We start from the raw sequence: 20,726 nt of genomic DNA, 5'->3' as shown, positions 1-20,726 counted from the left end.
AATTTTTTTTGTAAACAAAATGTTTTGATTATGACTTTAATTTAACATAAAACGTAAAATGTTTGATGTAAAATCCTATTATTCTGTTATTTTGTCAAATTATCCTGCTGATATATTTATTTTATTTAATATTTCGTTAACTATGAACTTTAGTTAAAGGTATTTTATACCAAAATTCAGAAGTATTAATGTTTTTGTCTATTTTTTCTTCGTTGTCTGGAGTAATTGCCTTAGATCAGAATTATGCAGCTGATTTTTAAAATGCGATTATCTCGAAAACTGATGAGTTCTGAAATTATTAACGAGTATACCTTTTTTTTTAAACTAATGTGTATATAATATTTTTTATCCCAAATAGAAGAGCAAATACAATACAAAGAGCAAAAAAGTTAAGTGCAAATTTATAACACATATGTGGCATAAGTGGCGCCCTCTATCCTATGGCATAAGTGTGCATAAAATTATAATTTCTCATATTTAATAGTACCCAGTTGTAAATTTTTATACATAAATGTTTTAGCGAAAAATAAAATTTTATTTTTGCACTTTAACACCCTGTATCTTTCTTAATATCAACATTGTATTAAAGCAGTTTGGCTTAAATCGTAATATTTTTAAGTATAGAATATACTGTTTCTTTTTGTACAATTTTGTACAATCTTAATTAATAAATTATTTTTTATAAACAATTGATTATTATCAGATTTTAATAATAGCACGTGCTTTTGCAGACTCCTCGTGTCAGTGGCACATCCATGGAGGGCGATGGGGGCGATCGGCCGTCCTTTTAAACCAAGTGATTATTTTTTTTAAATACGTATAAAGATTATAAAAATTCAGTTTTTTGTTTCAAACCACAATATATCGTTTTCTATTTCTTACTCTTTTTATGTAGACATGACCCTGTCTGTTTTTTAATTTGCCTCCAGTAAGTTGTCGTTTCATCGTTTTCGTGGTCTTCCTACTGATCGTCTTCCTATTCGGGAACCGTCTTTTGCCGTCTTTACTACTCTTTTTGTTGCCATTCGGTTTATATGATCTTTCCATTCTACTCTTCTATTTCTTACCGAGTTCTTGATGATCTCCACCTTGCATCTACGTAGTATATCTTTACTTCTAGCTCTGTATCATGGTGTCTTACCATCAATTTTTTTAAGTGCTGTCATCTCTGCTGTTTCTAACATCCTTTTTGTCCTCTCTGTGTCAGGTATATGCTTCTGCCACATATGTCTCTTTTGTGAATTCTGCCTTTTATTATTTTTATTTCTCCATATTGTTTAATTCAGGCAACCTGCGGCTCTATTTGCTTTATTCAGTTGATCTTCCACTTCAGTTTTGAGCTTTCCGTAGCTAGATAATGTGATGCCTAGATATTTATGCATTTTGTCTTTTCGGGGAACTTAACATGTTAAATTTTCTGGTGGTTATAATAAATTAGTGCAGCATACGTTGTAAATCATCTTCACTTTGAGAGAGTAGTATTGCGTCGTCTGCATAGCAGATTATTTGAACTTGTTTTTTTTTCTCATTTGGTATCCGTTTTTACCTCTTACTCTCTTATTTATTTCCACCATAATCAGGTTGGACAATAGAGGACTCAGGGAATCTCCCTGTCTTATCCCATTGTCAGCTTTAATAGGGTAGGTTAGTTCTTCTTCTACTTTCACTTTTATTGTGTTGTTTTGGTAGATATTTTCAATCATTTTAATTATTCGTAGAGCTATCTCTCTTACGTACAATAAGTGGATAACGCCCTTTAATTTGAACCGGTCAGATGCCTTCTTAAGGTCCACAAAATATAGATAAGCCTGGTTTTTGTATTCTAATTATTTCTCTTACACTTGCCTCATTATAAATATAGCGTGGGTGCATGATCTTTCCGACCTAAAACCTTGTTGGTCTTCTGCTAGTGTAATAATTTCATTCAGTTTATTTGTTATCACTTTGGTTGTTAATTTTAGTGTTGTGTTTAATAAATTAGTTCCTCTGTAATTTTCCGGGTCCGATTTGACTCCCTTTTTGAAGATAGGTATAAGGATGCTTGATCTTCATTCTTGAGGAATTCTGTTCTGTTCCATTATTTTTTGCATTAGTTTTAATAGTTGTTTGGTCAAATCTAGTCCTCCATACTTTAGGAGTTCGTTCGGTATTCTGTCCTCTCCTGGTGATTTTCTATTTTTTGATTTCCTTAATGCTTTCTTTACCTCTTCCTCCTCAATATTTATTTCTTTGTTTGTCGTCACATCTGGTGTTGGTGGTTCATTATCGTCACCTTTAGCAAATAGGGATCGAAAGTAGGTCTACCCCTAGTTCCTTCTGAATGTGTTTTGTTTTTATTAGTCAATCATCTCTTTTCTTTGTCCTCTGATCATTCTTCATATTTCTTTTTGTGTTCCATAGAAGTCGTGTTCCATCTGTTTTGAGAAACTCTGCCAGTGTTTCCTTTTTAGTTGTCTAACTAAAGTATTCGTTTCATTTTTGATTCATTTATAATGGTTATATGCCTGTCGTATTTGTTGTGTTTTGTATTGTAAAAAAACCTTTCTTCTTTTCTTCACAATTTCTCTTCACTTCCATGGTGTTTTATTTTTTGATATGTTAGTATTCGTTAATGACAATATATGAATCATGTAAATATATTTTATTAGTACATGAATTTTCCCGATGGGTCGGTAGGCTAAAACAGGTCGGTATAGTAGATGGCCGACATACAGAGCTATCTTTAAAAATGCTGGATCCGCCGCTACCTCGTGTTTTACTTAAAGAACATTTGAATTGGTCTAATTTCAATATTTTAGAATACAATCACTGTACTTACAATTTTTGTAAGTAGTTAGTACACAATTATTTTTTAATGAATATATTAATATGATTAAATTATAAAATTGAAATAAGTTAAGTAAAACGTTATTAAAAAGACGAGCTACTCAAAATAGCTTATTATTTACCAAAAATCTGATAATATTTAATTATTTACTCTTCTTCTAAGCGCGCCTCATCCATTAAGAACATTGGCGATCATCACGGCCCATTTTCTCCTGTCTGCAGCAGTTTTAAAGAGTTATATTGTTGTTTTTGAAGATACCTGTATGAAGATACACTAACCAGACATATACCTACAAGACTTTACAGATGATATCGTCCTTGCAGATTGTATGGATGATGCAATAATAATGGTTCACGATTCCTTGGGGGGGGGGGGTCGGACTAAAGATTAGTCTGAACAAGACGCAAATGATGACTAATCTGGTGCTAAATCGAAAAATTGCTGTTGATGGAAGGGGTATTGTGCAGATTACATCGTATAAGTATCTAGGACATGAAATTTGGTTGGGCAGAGATAACCAGACATGTGAGCTTTCAAGTCGTATAGGATTAGCCTGAGCAGCGTTTGGTAAATTAAACTATGTATTTAAATCGGACCTTTGGTCCGGTCCTTCGGGAAATCTTTGACCAATGTGTGTTACCTGTACTCACTTATGGAGCAAAAACATTAACACTCACAAAAAAGGTAGTGAATAAGATTCGCGTGGCTCACAGGGCTATGGGGAGCCAGAGCCACACGATTTTTTTGTCCGCGTCTGTTATTTTTGTTCTACGACGTATTTCTTCGTTGGTGATTCGGTCTGTCAGAGAGACACCCATGCAAGCCGCACAAAACAGAGATAGGTGAAAAGAGCTGATGATAATGATGATAATGTATGTATGTACAGCGTTAACAGGCCTTTTAGGCCAATTGCTGGATGGATAATTTCCATCTTTTTCTATTCTTAGCTAACAGCTTCCAATCTTTGATTCCCATCTCTCGGACATCTTCCATCACTGCATCCCTCCATTTCTTTCTTGGTCTTCCTCTCTTTTTTTTGCCCTCAGGTACTCTCCAAACAATATTCTTGACTAGTCTATTACCTTGCATTCTTTCTAGATAACCAAGTCATTCTAGTCTACGCTTTTTCACCACTTTTGTTATTGTAGGGTTAGCATACAACTGATACACTTCTGCATTAGTTCGTCTTCTCCATTCTCCCTCTACTATTTTTCCACCAAATATTCTGCGAAGTATCTTTCTTTCCCATGCTTCCAATGTGTTCTGTACGGTTTTGTTCATAGTCCATGTCTCGGCAGCGTATAGCATTGTGGGTCTAATTATAGTTTTGTATACTCTTATTTTTGTATTACGAGATATATCTTTGGCCCTAATTATTTTGCTCATGGCTCCAGCACACCTGTTGCTCTTGGTCAGTCTCAGGTTGATTTCAGTTTCTTCTTTACATGTCTGATCAATAAGAGTACCTAAGTACATATACATCCACCTTCTCGAATTCTACAACTGATCCATTCTCCACCTCCAATTTAAAGGATCCCCTGGTGCTTATTCCTTTTTTGCTCGAGATCTCCATGTACTTCGATTTATTAATATTAACTTTCAGTCCCATTTTAGAGCTTTCCCGAATCAGTCTTTTTGTTATATTTGATAGTTCTTTTCCATTTCTTGCATTGAGAACCACATCATCAGCGTATGCTAAGCATTGGTGCTCCTTGTATAAAATAGTACCGTACCTATTTATCCCACTAATCCTTACAATTTTTTCTAGAACTATATTGAATAGAAATGTAGACAACGGGTCTCTTTGGCGAACACCTTTTTTCACTTCGAATTCTTCTGCGACTGTACCGTTGCATCTCACAGCACAAATGGTTTGTCTAATTGTCATTTTTACCAATCTTATTATTTTTTCTGGCACTTGGAATTCTTTTAGTGTTTCTATTAACTTGTTTCTGTTTATTGTATCGTAGGCAGCTTTGTAATCAATGAAAAGTACTTGTGCTGAAATGTTGTATTCATAACAATTGGTCAGGATTTGTTTTAGCATAAAAATTTGATCGGTTGTTGATCTTCCTTTCCGAAATCCTCCCTGGTATTCTCCTAGATTCTTCTCTATATATATTTCTAATCGTTTTTTAATTAGTATGGCGAGTACTTTATACATTACTTCTAATAAGGATATTCCTCTATAGTTTGTGCATTCAGTTCTATCTCCCTTTTTGTGTATAGGAATTATAATCGACTTATTCCATTCTTGAGGCATTTCTTCGGCATCCCATACTTCTAGTATTAGCTCACCAAGTTTGTTTATTAAGACCTCTCCTCCATATTTTATGTTCTCTGCCACAATGCCGCTCTCCCCGGGACTTTTTTGGTTTTTCATATCTTTTATTATTTCTTCAATTTCTTCTCTTGTGGGCTTTGGTATTTCTTCTATTACCATTTGAGGTCTAGGAACATAACAATTTTCTTCAGTAGTCACTTCGTCATTTAGTATCTCTTCGAAATATTCTTTCCACCTTTCACATATTTGGTCTTCATCCACTATCAGGTTTCCTTGCTTATCTTTTACATTCATCGTTCTTCCCTGGTACCCAGTTTTAATGTATTTTACTTCTTTATAAAAAAAAATTATTTCATTTTTCTTGTAATTTTCTTCAATGCGCTTAATTTTTACGTTTTTCGTACGTTATATATATATTTATCGTACTCTTTACTTTTTTTCGTTGTACGGCATACCTTTCTAGGTGGTCTTGTTTTTGCGAACGTAAACTTTTTAATCTCAAATCTGATCTTTTTTTTTAACTCTGTTCTGTATTCGTCATTGAACCAGTGGTTTTTTCTAAATCTTTTTGCTCTTGGTATATTCTTCGACGTAGCTTCCTTTATAGTGTTTGTCCAATGATGATAATACTCCATTTTAAAAAAGTTTTAATGCTGATAAAAAAGACAGAGTCATTGTTTTAGTTTCTTCTAAAATAAAAAAAAAGTTTCAAATTTACATCTCATAAAATTGTCGTCTTATAGGGTTTTTTTAATCATTATAACGCAATTAGTGTACCTCAGATAATTTAACATTTTTCAATCTATATTGGACTAAATTGGACTAAATCTATATTGGTCCAAGATATTCTAAACTAGAATATTTTGGACATATAATCGGAGGACCAAGATATGAGTTCCTTCGGCTAATTCTCAACGGTAAAATCGAAGGAAAGAAGTGGATAGGACGGAAGAAACTCTCTTGGTTGAGGAATTTGCGGCAGTGGACAGGTTTGACAGCGGACCAATTGCTACACGTAGCACAAAACCGAGATTAGTATAACAATATTATAAGCATGGTAGTCGCCGACGTTCCATAGGGATATGGCACTCTAAGAAGAAGAATCTATATTGATAACCCATTGTATGTCATTAAGAGGTGTTCTTAATTATTGACCCCAAAGCGGCTAAAAAAAGATGAATATGAATATAATAAGAGTATTGTATAATATAGTAAGGGTAAATTGATGTGACGTATTTGGATTAAACAAGTATCTAAGATTAGAAAAATCACATACGATTACAACATTATTTTTTAAATATTTCATTGAATTTATGTAATCTGTAATCTGATAATTATGTAATAATACCAATTTAGATAATATAGATACTTGAACTTGACTAGACCAAACTTAAAATCGCTATAAATTATGTAAAGTATAAATAAATTAATATTTTTTACATTTCAGATGTATCTACTGATAAACCACACAAACAAATCAGCCGTGATAAGAGAGATATGAAAGAAGTCTTACGTTTCCAATTTCCTTTAAGGAAAATCCGATATTATTAGTAATAATATTTTTTTAATATCTTTCAGAATATTTAAAGGAGTCAGTGTAAAAAGTCACATTTCTATGTTTCTGAGTTATAGTTGTTTGACAGTTTTAAGTGGTTCCCACATCTAGATTTTTAAAAACCAACTTGTGTAGTTTTTTTTTTAAGAAAATACACCTTTAAGTTGTATAATATCAGACACGGCATAATTGGAAATTTATTTATTTATGAGAAAAAATGTTTTTAAGTACGGACTTGAATACTTTTTGTGAAAAAAAGCAGATAAAAATTAAAAAGTGGAATTATGTCAAAAATATATTACTAAAAATTTTAAGGATAAATCAAATTTTGTAGACCATAAAAATTTATGTAATTTTAAGTGTATACAAATTAAAATACATAAACAATTGACCGAGATAATTGCAAGAAACCATTATTTTTGCAGTAATTTATAAATGTTAATAACTTTGTTCTTTGCATAACGACATGTAATATAGCTATCTAAAATTATGGAAATTAATGATTTATTAAAGTCTGGTAAATATCACCCAGATAGAGCAAACAGTTTATAAGTTATTCAATTAGTTTATCCCGAAGAGAGATTATTTAAACAACTATACTTACCCAAAACGTGCCTCTACAGGTCGTAGAGTCACTTACTTGTAAATTGCAATATATTCTTTGAAGCTGTAGTTTTAGGGTGTTTTTCAACTTTTTGTTATAATAAAATGTTGAAATTTTCAAAATTTCAACATTTTATTAAATTATTTATTAAAAATCAGTTTGAAAAAAGGCTGACTTTTTAGCTTATAAATATTTATTATAACTTTGAGATTGTTTATACGCTTATATGTAGATCAATCAAGAGCTGGTGAAAAAGACACTTTTCAAAAAACAACAAAACTTTCTATGGCCAATACAAACCAAGATAACATTTTATTCTTAAAATCATACTTCCATTATTTATTAACATTAAGAGCTCAAAATTAAAAGGATTCTAAATGAAGATCAAAATTTTCTGATACATGTTATAGATGGCAAATATAGTGAAAAAGTCAAAAGTTATAACCTGTTAAAAGAGTGGTACTCGTAAAATACCGCCACGGAAAAGTGAAGGGGAGAGCTGTCGAGCTCCGATTTTTTTTAGATTGGAACTTCCAGTTTAAGCGCCTTGGTAATATTTAAATATATTGGCTTCTATCGCACGTAGAACCTTCATTTTTTTTTTTAACTGAAAATCCCGAAAGTTGATTAAATTTTTTCATAAAAACGTTATCGAATTCAGGAGCTTGAAAGCGTAAAGGCGAACTGCAAAAACACGTTTCTGGAAAACAGAGTATAAAGTTTAAAAACATTTTAGAATAGTAAGGGCGAACAAGTTTTATCTTATTAACAAAACTTAAAAAAGAATAAGTTCTCAAGCTATTTATTTCTGGAATGTTTGATAAATGTATAGTTTGATGGGATTCAGCCGCAATTGGCTGTAATGATAATTACATTTTTTTTGTTTTTGTTTTTAAATATAATTATCATTATAACCAATTGTGGCTTAATCCCATAAAACTATACCGTTATTTAAAGAGATTTTTGCAAGATTTGCAAGACTTTTATAAAATGAAAAGAAAAGGGGTTTAATATTTTTTATTCTACAAAAATAAAAATAAAATTCTACATAAAATAAATAAATAAAATAAAAGCTAAAGCTAATAGCAGTAAAATAATTTGCAAAATTCACAAATAATGCTTCAATTAAACTCAATTTGATTTTCATCGTCTGCAGTTTCTTCGACTTCAGTTGTACTAATTCCTCCAATAATAGTTTCTTGTAAAGCACGCTTGTGAGGCATGAGGCTTGTGATACATAATCAAGAAGATCTTGTAAGTCTTTTTTCTTTTCTCCTGTAAGCTTGAGAGCACCCTGGTATTTGAAAGTTCTATACTATCTAAGTTAAAATTTATTACATCGTGAAGTTTCTTTCGTCCCTTTTGGAGTGTGACATTTGTAGGAATATCCGTATTATATGCGATTTGAATTTTAAAGCCCATCTTAAAATCTTTTGAAAATTCGAATATTCTGCAATCCAACATTTGAAATTTAGTAAGAATTTAGGAAGAATACTGAAATCCTTAACCAATCCCCTCGTGACATTACCAGCTTGGAATTTGTTCTTTTTTTTAGTGTAACGTATGGTCCTAAAGTTTTGGGAAAAATTTCGCCTGGTCTGATTGAGAAGCAAAATGCATTTAACAAAGAAGGCCATGGAATTGAAATGTCATCAGTTATTGACATTTATTAAACAAAGCAGAATATTTTGGTTTGTGCTCTGCAAAATGTCTTATAAAATTGATATTCGTCGAGGTGTTTATAATATGGTTGGGCGAATGTCGAAACGAGATATTGTTAATATTTATCGAGATCAAAACATAAGCAAATCGACAATTTATCGCACAATCAGAGAATGTGAAGAAGGGATACCATGTGTTAACTTGCGTAAAAGTGGCCGACCGCGGATTTTGAACCATATAAGAGAGGCAAGACTGATTGAAGCAGCTAAGAACAAAATTGGGGTCTCACAGCGAAAACTGGGCAGAAGATTTTATGTTGGAAAGACTACAGTATACAGGACCCTATCGAGTAACAATATTATCTACCGGAAAAGAAGGAAAGTCAACAAGTTGATCGTGATGGACGATGAAAAATATTTTACTTTGTCCAACTCTGAGATGAAGGGTAACGATGGGTTTTACACGAACGATTACGAAAATGTACCTGATGAAATAAAATTCAAAAGTAAGAAAAAATTTGAGGACAAAATTTTGGTATGGTGTGCAATTTCTGAGGCTGGCTTTATCTCACAGTCCTACATTGGTGTTGTTCGAGGTGAAGCCTTAAACGCAAATATTTATATTCAAAGATGTCTTTTTAAATTGCTTCAGTTTGTGAACACACATCATGCAAATGATCAAATAGTCTTTTGGCCAGATCTTGCTTCATGTCATTACGCGAGGATCACAAGGGACTGGTACGAAACTAACAACATTACCTTTGTACCGAAAGCAGACAATCCCCCCAACCTACCTCAGGCTCGTCCAATTGAAGAGTTCTGGGCAATATTAAGTCGGAAAGTCTATAATAACGGATGGGAAGCACAAAATCAGGAACAGTTAAGACGCCGCATATATACAAAAATTAGAGAAATTGACGCCGAGGTCGTCCAAAGGATGATGCAACGTGTCAGGGGAATTATTAGGCAAATCGAAAATAATGGTCCCTTGTCTGTCATTTGAATTTTGATTTATAATAAGGATAGTTCATTCTCTGTTAATTTGAATTCCGGCTTCAACATCCTCTACTGCTTCTTGAAAGATTTCCTCAGAGTATATGTTTAACAGCAAGGGTGATAATATATATCCTTGTCGGACCCCACGTTTGATTTTGATATCATCGGATTCTCCTGCCTCTGTACGGATATACGATGTTTGATTTCAGTAAGGATTTCTAATAATTCTTAGATCACAAGTATTTATTCCAATGTTAATATCTCTATCAGCTTGTCGTATTTTACTGCATCGAACGCTTCATGGTTATCAATGAATCATACATACAAATCGCAATTCACATCTTTACATTGTTGAAATAGCACTTGTATGCTAAAGAAAGCCTCTCTCGTACCCACTGCGTTCCGAAAAACAAACTGTCTATCCTTTGATGTAGGATTTTTAGAAATAAACTTTGAACGTTGCTCATTTAGTTGATGGTCCGGAAATCATTGCAGGATACGGATTTTGTTTTCTTTGGTAGAGCAATAACCGTTAACTTCAGCCATGATCTTATATTACTCAGTTGAAATATATGTCATTGAATGTTTTTGTTAGTCGTTGAATCGTACCGTCGGTGTTAAATAGCTTTTTGAGTTCAGCATATGCAGTATCAGGTCCAAGAGCTTTACCATATTTTAGTTGTGATATTGCTTTTTCCACTTCATCTGATGTGATTGCTATATGGTCATTACATATATGTATGACGGAGGTTGTTAGGACCTATTATCATCAAGCACTTCTTGTATATTTGGCCCATATGCATATTTCTTAGCTTTTATCAGTGATGATGTTCCCCTATTGATCTTGCAATTTGCTAGCTGTGTTGGATTTTTGAAGACCAGCTGCTAGTTTTACCTTTTTATGCATATTAAATGTATCGTGTTTTTGTTTCAACAACTCTATCTTTTCACACTGTGCTTTTAAATAATTTTCTGTGGCCTTTCGTATTTCGGTTCTTATTTGTCTCTGAATATTTTTGTACATTCCTTTGCTATTCTTTATGAAACTTTATTTTTTATTATTTATGAAACTTGATGAAGAAGCCAAATTAAAATTTTAGAAGATTGTTACAAGAGACCCATATTAATTTACAAAAATATGGTACACATTTTTTGAATCTCTATAATTTTATTAGAGGCCCACTTTTTAATGCATTTTATAAGTTTCCTTGTGGAATATTTCTTCTTAAAATTTACCAATAATCAATCCTCATTAAAGTACTTGTTTTAGACATGGTTTAAATTTCAATTTTTTAAAATCTATGTTTTAAAAATAACTCGATTTCTATCGATTAAAATTTTCGGGTCCTAATTTCCAATCTGTGTTTATTAATAAAAACAAGTAAAAGCAATACTTTTATAGATTATATTATGGTATTTTTACAAGCATTTCTGTGTATTACCACATTCTTTTCGTATTCAATATCAGCTAACAGTGAAGGTCATGGAACTGTTCATATTATGTTATATAAGATATTAAGGATTATAATTACACATAAAACATTTGCAATTTTTTTCAATCGTAAAATACATGGTACTTCACAGTGCTATTTATAAATGCCGTAAACGCCGTAATAAATCCATAGAGTGGATGTGATACGAGGTTTGTTCAATTGAAATCCATCTTTGGTCTAGAAAAAATGCAAGATTACAGTAGAATTTCAAATAATTTGTTTCAAATATTTTTAATAAAAAGTTATAAACAAATGTCCCGAATATAAAATAAATTTTTTTTCTTAGAATTATCGCAATAGCTCTTAGGAAAATTAAAAGAGAACTATATAAGTCAAAAAATGGTAATGAAAAAAAGATAAAAAAACTAATTTGTTGCCCCTCAGCTCCCAACAAAGTAGTCTTTAGGTTAAGTTAGTATAGTGTATGACCTTCACGGTTGTTGATTACTGTCCTACATCTGTAGGGCAAACTCATGATCAGATGGTCAATGTCTTGCTGCGGTATTCTGTTCCACTGCATTGAAAGGCCCTCAAACAGTTGCTGTCTTGTATTGAACGCAATATTTTGTTGTAAAATGCGTCTGCCCAATATTGTAGCATTTGCAAATTCCTTGGTATATGTTGAAATTCCTTCGTATATGTATTAGAACACCAAAGAATATTTTTAGTGTATTTCATTTCCTATTCGTACGTATTAACATACCGAATTCTTTCAATTTCTCTTAGCGTCGCCGAGTTAAATTAAACCATTTTAGAGTTTGTTTATTATTTCACAGATGGTTATTTCCTCGGTATTCTTTAATCGTTAAGCCGCTCGATACTGCGTTTTAAATAAATATTCCCGAAAAATTATTCTACGGCATTTTATACTTCTTCGTTTGACTGAAAACGAACATTTTGTTCGTTGAAGGTTTTATTTCACTACTTTTGCAACGTGAGACTGAGCCTCATGCAGAGGGATGATAGTACGTGGGAGCTTCTCTAGAAGTTTGATCTTATTGCTTGATGTAACTTGTTTCATGTTGTAAAGTTGCAACTTCTTGTAAGTTGTAACTTGTTGCTTGATGTAAAGTTTCATCGGTAGCAACCGATGCTATTAACAAGTCCTCACAGATACTTTGACTAAGGACTAGCAATTCCAGTGGATTCCAGCATTACCATGTAGCTAATTTCATTCATAACTTAAACATCTTAGTTTTTTAACTTCAAAGGTGTAATTTAATGTCAATTTCACTACATTTAAAGAGTTTTTACCCACGTATTCAGTTGCTTTAAACATGTAAATCCAGATAGCACTCATGATCGTGCCAAATATCGAAGGCCCAAAACTTAGAGGAGGAGGGCCCTTCATTCTGTTGTGCAATCGATCGTCCTCTACGCTGCGCCTGTCTGGAGTACTGCAGTTTTAACAAAGTCGTACAGAAAGCAGCTCACCCGAGCAGATAGGAAGAGTCTATTGATAGTGGCGTGTGCGTACAGAACAATCTCTGCTGAGGCGTTGTGAGTTGTGTGAAGTGAAGTGAGTGCTAGTGAAGGAAAGAGGAAGAATATACGAGAGAAGAAATGAAGACATAGCAACAGAACGTTTAAAAAAAAAAGAAAGTGAGAGGTCCATAATGATGTGGCAAGAGGAATGGGACGAGACAAGAAGGGTGGCGCAGTGGACGAAGTCGCTGATTCCTAATCTGAGAAAATATATAGACTGCCGGCACCGACGTTTGGATTACTTCCTGACGCAGATGTTCACAGGACATGGTTGCTTTAGGACATACATTTAGAGATTTGGAAAGGCAGAAAATGGCAAATGCCTGTAATGTGAAATATCCACCCTCCTCGTAAAAAACGAAAAAAAGATAACAACACTGATGACGGAATATCATCAGTGGATGGATAGAATATCATCATAACACTGTTTTTATATTAATATACTGTTTATAAAGGATTTTTTAAAATTTTTTGCAATTCATGGTATACAGTCAACTACAAGAATTCAGTTTCCTTGTGGAAATTAATGCTTACTTAAAAGATTTAAGATTAAGATTAAAAAACAGATGATACTAGAACTGATTATTCTTTCTGAAAAACTACAAAAAATTAAAAAAAAAAGTAATTATCCACTCTCCACTCATTAGACTAGAGAATGGTAATAGGGCAAGGAACACTGAGCAAAAAGCAGACAGATTTGCTAAACATCTTGTAAACATATTCAAACCCAATAAAAGAGAAGACGTTAATAAAGTTGGGAAGAACCAGTTCAAGTGAAAAAAGTAATACGAACAACATCTGAAGAAGTAATGACTGAAATAATAAAAAACATCAATCCAAAAAAGCTCCTGCCTATGATTTAATAAATAATGAGGTACTAAAAAATCAACTTCATAGAAGCTACGGTGTAACTTACTAATCTTATTAATGTTGCAAATCTCTATTAGTTACATAGTAGGAAAATATTAATTTTGTTTAGCAACTAAAAGTAAGGCATTTTGTTTTTAGATACCTTACAAAAACAGTCACAAAACGATTTCTGTCGAAAAGTCCCGATTTTTTCTTTTGACATTTAAGCTTTCAAGAGCTAGAGGTATTAGAATTTCTAAAATCTTGGAACGAGACGATGTACCTAAGGAAAGACGAGGGGGAGATAAAGTATCAAATTCAAAAAAAATATCAAAAGTTAGCTTCAAGCAGAGAAGAAGTAACTGTAACCTAACAATCAAAAAATTGTTTCGTCTATACCGCTCAGCTGCCAAAATTAAAATTGTCTCATTTTCAACATTTCAAAGAATTTTCGCAAAAGAGTTCAACATTGGGTTTAAATCTTCGTCAGCTGATATATGCAGCTTATGTGAAAGATTTAAGAATACTCTTAAACGAGAAGCAAATCCTGTTAATAAAATTGCTCTACAGACTGAGAAAAGAATTCATAAACTGCGAGCTAACCAGTTCTACAAGTTAATGAAGGAAATACCGGAAAACTTTTTGGCTTACTGCTTCTATCTACAACAAGTCCAACCCTTGCCCAAAACAGCTATTTCGAATGATTTCTTCTTAAGGCAAATAAGTTATTATAACTTTGGAATTATACTAGTGCACCCAGGTGTCGCAAACTTTTTTTCATAGACAGAAGATCAAGCCAGAAGATGCTGCGTAGAAGCAGCATCTGCACTTTTAAATTTTCTAAACTCTCTGGAAATCTTACCGAAAATAAATGCTATTACTTTATTTTGTGATAGGTGTGGTGGACAAAATAAAAAAACAAACTCTTTATCCATATGCTAATGTATTGGTTAACCAATACTGCCACATCTATAACTATGGTTAAAATATTATTTCCAGTAAGAGGACATAGCTTTCCTCCAGCCGACAGGGCATTTGGAAGGGTCAAAAAGTTATTGAGGAAAGAGCCATTTATCAAGACAAAAGAACAATACGATAAAATTTATAAAGAAGTGGGAAAAGTCTATGTTTTGGAGAAAGATTGGAAACTTAGTAATAAAAAAGTCTGTAAAAATCCTTTAAAAAAATTACAGGAATAAGTGACATGAAAAGAATAATTGATAAAAAACTTAATAAGTTCATAAGATTCAAGCAAAAGTTGTTAATTGCTAAAATTAATATGATTTTTTAGGGCTGTTATAGCATAATTTACCGCTAATTATTATATGAGCTAAGTAAAGTAATAAACATTTACCCATTTAATAGGTATTTATCCGCATAAAAAATTCAGTTGCTTTAAACTCTTCAACGAGACAATAAAAAAAGAACTAGTTTTTTAAAATTGGTTAAATTGGACTTTTCACTTGCTTTCTTGTTTTACTTTTACCACACATTCAAAGTGATTTTCAAAATATTGTCAGTAGATATTCTTACACACGTACTGAGTACTGTAACAAATTGAGTAAAAATTATCGAAATTACCCACTTAGGACTTCAACACTTTTGAGAAATTTTTTTTAATAAAATAATAAGTTTTCATAAGCATAATCCAAAATTTATTTCGCTTTAAAAATCGAACACAACAGTGAAATGAAATTTAAATTATAACCGATTAGCAATCCTTATACCGGTTGGAAATGCATTAATTTGTATTTCGATTCGATTTCCTAAAATACTTGACCTCCTAATAAGCATTCGCACATGCTCACTCTTCTATTTACAGCCGCGTCACTAAATAATCAATGAATTACATACCGTATACATAACCAAGTAAAATACTTACATAAAATAAGTAGCTAAACAGCTGACCACTCTTTCGTGACACCACTCTTTCCACAGATCACTTACAAGTTCAAAGTCATTTGTTAAACTATTCAGTAACAAAGTTTTTAATTATTTTTAGCGGAAATTATCACGACAGTGTTTCGCGTTCGTAGGTATCTTTGTTAAAAACGCGAAAGAGATAATAAAACAATGATATTCAAGTATCTGTGCTGAAACTGTAACTAACTTACTATGACGTAGTGAAAATGCTTTCAGTTTTATATTTTTTATCGTTACGTTAGTTGATGTACGATAAATGTTTGGTATTGAATTAAAATGATTAAATCGTAATTCAGTGATTATATATAAGTGAATACAGGATGATAAAACTGTTGATTTTTAGATTTCTGTTTGCTTAAGTTTTATTTTTACAATTGGCAATTATTCTTTTTATTTGTAAACATCTATACCTACACAATGTACTTATTTAATCCAATTGCAAACTGCAGTATTAGCAATTTTAAAATAACTAGATTACATAGTTAATATAACAAAACACTATAACACTACATACATATAATATATATATATATATATATATATATATATATATATATATATATATACATATATATATATACACATATATATATATATATATATATATATATATATATATATATATATATATATATATATAGATGGGGGGTGTTGGAGAAAAGTGGTATAAGTCTAAATTTTAAGTTTCGAGAAAAACGCAATTATATTTTCGTTAAACAATTTTTGGAAATGGCTTTGAATTTGTTGGATTAAAATAGATCTACTAGTAAAAAGGACCTAGTTGTACAATTTTTTAAAAAAAATATGACTTATATCACTTTTCACTATTTATTTTCATTATTTATTAAAGAACAAAAGCCCTTCCGGAAGATATAGTAACAAATCTAATTATTAATTATAAATAAAAAAATGTGAAACTGAAAAGTTTTATGTTTACTTAAGGGGGTACATTTATAGTCAAATTCAACGTAAAAGTTTATTTAATTTTTTAAAATTTCAATTTCTGTGTGTACACTCTCCTCGTCACTACTATTTTCATCCTCGGGTAACGTATTTGGTATATCCTCCTTCGTAGTTAAATTTCTATAAAAATCATGAAATGTTTCTGAAATATAAGGCAATAGCTCTATTAAGTTCTTTTTTTTATAGATGTTTATTGGATTGGGACCTTTATATGACAGAGGAGTTTTTATGTTTTTAGGCCACGTATTACCTTTTCTTAAAAAACATACCTACGCTTTTAAATGGTTCGTCTACATTTAAGCTACTTTTGTATTCAAGGACACCAGGATTCTGTGAAAATCTCAACCATTTCATTTGTTTCCACATGACTTTTTTTAAGTTGTTAATTTTTCTTTGTTGAAGGACATTCTTATACAAAGAAGAAAACTCAAGAAAATCCGATCTGCACATTTCAGTAACTAAAAAAGTTCGCTTATTTCCACACAGTCTTACCAAATTCATCCAGTCTCTTCGGTGTTCTATCGAACATGGATACCTTTTCTTTTTTTTTTTTCTCTATCATTGCGTGATCTGAATCACACTTCATGTGGGTGTGACCAGGAACAAGAAATTTGTGGTTAATGTATGATAGATTGGGATTCTCTTTTAAAACCATCATGAACATTGCAGGTAGAAAAGAGTTCTTGTTTTGTCCTGCACACGTATCAGAATATAAGGTGATCTCTGTTATTTCAGGTGAAATATGTGAAATCTGCTTGTATAAGCATGACGCAATCTGATTTGCACCCCGTCCAGCTACTCCCTCATGTCACATAAAACACATTGCTTGATTATCATTAAATCTATGTAATGTTAAATTAAAGGTCCACAACTGCCTTTTATAGAATGCTATTGAAGTCTGAAGATCAGGTGTGGGGAGACACTGTTGCAAATCATACGTATAAATGATTTTTGATTCATTTTCTAACGCAGCATTTTTATCTATACGCTTAGCCTCATAAGCGTTTGATGCTTCTTGTTGGTGATTATCAAGAAGATTTTAAATTTCTTGCATTTTTTGTGCATCTTTAGTTGTTTTCAGGAGCATATGATATTTATCGCATGTAGCGCAGGTATCCTTTTTAGGCTGTTTGATTTTTATTTCCATGGAATGGAATACTTCTTGATATTTGAATTTCGATACTGGGGTTTTCTCGTGAGGTAGCCATTTTTTTTTTTTCATACATTCTTGTTAAGGTATAGTAATGAGGAAGATATATCTTTGATGAGTCAAGACGACAATAGTGACTCTCATACGTTGGGATTGATCCAATGTGAGCTCTTACTAATTGAATATCTTGTTCGGGAGTTTTGTTAGATGGTGTTATTGTTTTAATTTTCAAAATTATTTTGGTCTAACGGTAGGTTACTATGATTTGCTGCGAAATGATATTGCAAAATGTGGTTTAAGTATTTATCGAATTATAAAATTATTTCGAAATTAAGTTTTATTTATAACTTATGAGTTAATAACTAAAAAACGCTCTCGAAGATAAAGTACAATTTTATTGTCTTGTAGGTACAATAAATAACTATTATTCTTCTTGATTTCATCTTTTAGTACTCTCAAAGGCTTAAGGTATAAAATCATGGTTGAACTTCAGCAGTAATCTGACGGACTGTAAGCGTAAATAAATATAAATCCAACAAACCTAAATTATCACTAAACTAATGATAGATAAATTAATTTAAACAAAAAAATATAAAAGCTACATTATCAAATCCTTAATTATCTCAATAACCTTATCAATTAAGGCCTGCACATCGACAAATACTAGATTTGTTCTTAATTGTCTTTGGTTTGGAACAATTAAGACCTTTATTATTTTTATGTCATTGGTTATTCAGTTGATTGGATAATAGATTATTCAATAACGGAATAGATAGTGATAGGAAATTGAGTAATATGTAAATATATTGTAAATTTAAAAATAAGATAATAAACGATTGATATTAGATTACTTATATTTAATTACTCAATAAGCAATTTATTTCAATACTTTGATTACGATACGAGAATGTAAATCATTAGAATATTCCCAAACATTCATTTGCTATCGAAGATCGAAGCCGTAGTCTTTAATCATTTTGATTTCACAGAAACTTGCTTACGTCTTACTTCTTTAAGGGAAGTGGAAATTGATATACTTTATATATCTATATACACTGACCGGCAAAAAAAAGTGGCCACCCTATAAATTTCCGAAAATAAAAATTCATTGGAAGTTTTATGCACTGTAAATGGCCATTACTGCTTGAATTCTTATCATAATTTATTTAATTAGAAGGCTACAAAAGAAAATATTGTAATATTGACACGAATTACAAACAATAAAATTATGAGTGGACTTAAACAAAATTGTCTAATATCGGGTCTTCTTCTTAGAGTGCCATATCCCTACGGAACGTCGGCGACTACCATGCTTATAATATTTTTATACTGATCTCGGTCTTGCGCTACGTGGAGCAATTGGTCCGCTGTCAAACCTGTCCACTGTCCTCAACCAAGAGAGTTTCTTCCGTCCTATCCATTTATTTCCTTCGATTTTACCGTTGAGAATTAGCCGAAGGAACTCATATCTTGGTCCTCTGATTATATGTCCAAGATATTCTAGTTTACGCCTCTTAATAATATTTAATAGAGTTCGTTGATGTCCCATTCTTCGAAGAACTTCTTCGGGTAATATCGGGTAATAAGCTCTAAAACATCAATAACCGTTTGCATACGATTTGGAAGGGAAAGGAACAAATTTTGAACAAAAACTTGAGGAATACGTTCATATTCTTCACGAAGCATGTTTTGACGGTCTGCAAGAATTTCTGGCTAACCTGTTTGACTCCTAACTTACGATGAAGTTCATCCCCAAGGTGGTAGATGATATTCAGATTTTGGGCTGCAGGCTTGCCATTTTAGATTATTAATTTCTACACCCTCCAAGTATTTTGTTACAATTCTTGCAGTATGCGGCCGTTCATTTTCATGCAAACAGACGAAATTGTTTCCAATAAATGGACCAAATGGAAATAGTGCTTCTACCAAAACATCCTCTTTATACCGGTGAGCATTCAGGACGCCAATGATAAAAATAAGTTTAATTCGACCTTCAAATAAGATTCCATTCCAAATCATGACACCACCACCGCCAAACTTTCTTCTCTGGGACATACAAGCATATCTTTCATTTCTCTGTCTCCAAACCCTCTCGGCCATCGCCAGACTTCAAACAGAACCGCGATTCATCAGTAGGGAGAATTTGGTTCCAATCCTGTATATCCCAGTGTTAATGTTGTCAAGCAAATATTAATCGATTCCTACAGTGTCTGGGTTGTAATGCGGGAACAATAGCCTTCTTGCCATAAGTCCTTTTTCATTCAGGCGTCTTTTAATCGTTCTCTCACTTACACTCACATTTCGAACCTCCTGCAGACGGTTTTTTGCAGCAGTTGCAGTGGAATGGCGAATTCTTAAAAGTTCGATCACAATGAAACGATCATCTCTTTGCGATGTTAGTCTTCCCCGACCGGAACCAGGTCGACGTGAGTATGTACCAGTTTCTTTAAAGCAATAGAAAGGTCTTCGTACTGTAGTTCTCGGAACACCTAATGTTTCGGATACATAAATTTGACTTCTTCCATCTTCTTGCATCTAGCAATCTAGCAATGCAATAATTCGAGCAACATCTACTGCCGTATTTTAATGATTCAATTTGGTTGAAATCCACGTTTGAAAAGATAAATTACTGTTTAATTAAATTTTTTCGAAAGATAAACAGCAACTACAGAAAATAACAACATAAACGTCAAAATTGTCAAAAACAAGCGTACATAATCGCAATAAATATTTAAATTGTGACGCAATAGGAAACTCTCTCTCTCTCTCTCTTTATCTCCCTATTTTGGTAATAGTGGTAAAGTAAGTGGCAGATTGGTAAGGTCACGCGTTCCCACTGGGTACAGTCATGAACGACATACAACAAAAGAAGTCAAAAAACAATTATTCTATATTATACACTGAACGGCAAAAAAAGTGGCCACCCTATAACTTTT

At 32.3% G+C, this 20,726-nt stretch overlaps 1 protein-coding gene across 1 annotated transcript in view; it reads right to left on the bottom strand.

Annotated features, from left to right (window-relative positions):
• The window catches only part of LOC140449776 (ATP-binding cassette sub-family C member 4-like), a 109,480-nt gene extending 93,522 nt beyond the window's left edge, over nt 1–15,958 (bottom strand). Inside the window, exon 1 of the mRNA XM_072543119.1 lies at nt 15,637–15,958. The gene's annotated coding sequence lies outside the window, so the exon portion shown is untranslated. The remainder of the gene's footprint in view (nt 1–15,636) is intronic.
• Nucleotides 15,959–20,726: the final 4,768 nt, after the last annotated feature.

The sequence above is a fragment of the Diabrotica undecimpunctata genome, chromosome 9, assembly GCF_040954645.1.
Source record: "Diabrotica undecimpunctata isolate CICGRU chromosome 9, icDiaUnde3, whole genome shotgun sequence".
In the NCBI taxonomy this organism is placed as follows: Eukaryota; Metazoa; Arthropoda; class Insecta; order Coleoptera; family Chrysomelidae; genus Diabrotica; species Diabrotica undecimpunctata.
This window is presented reverse-complemented; position numbering and strand designations above follow the sequence as displayed.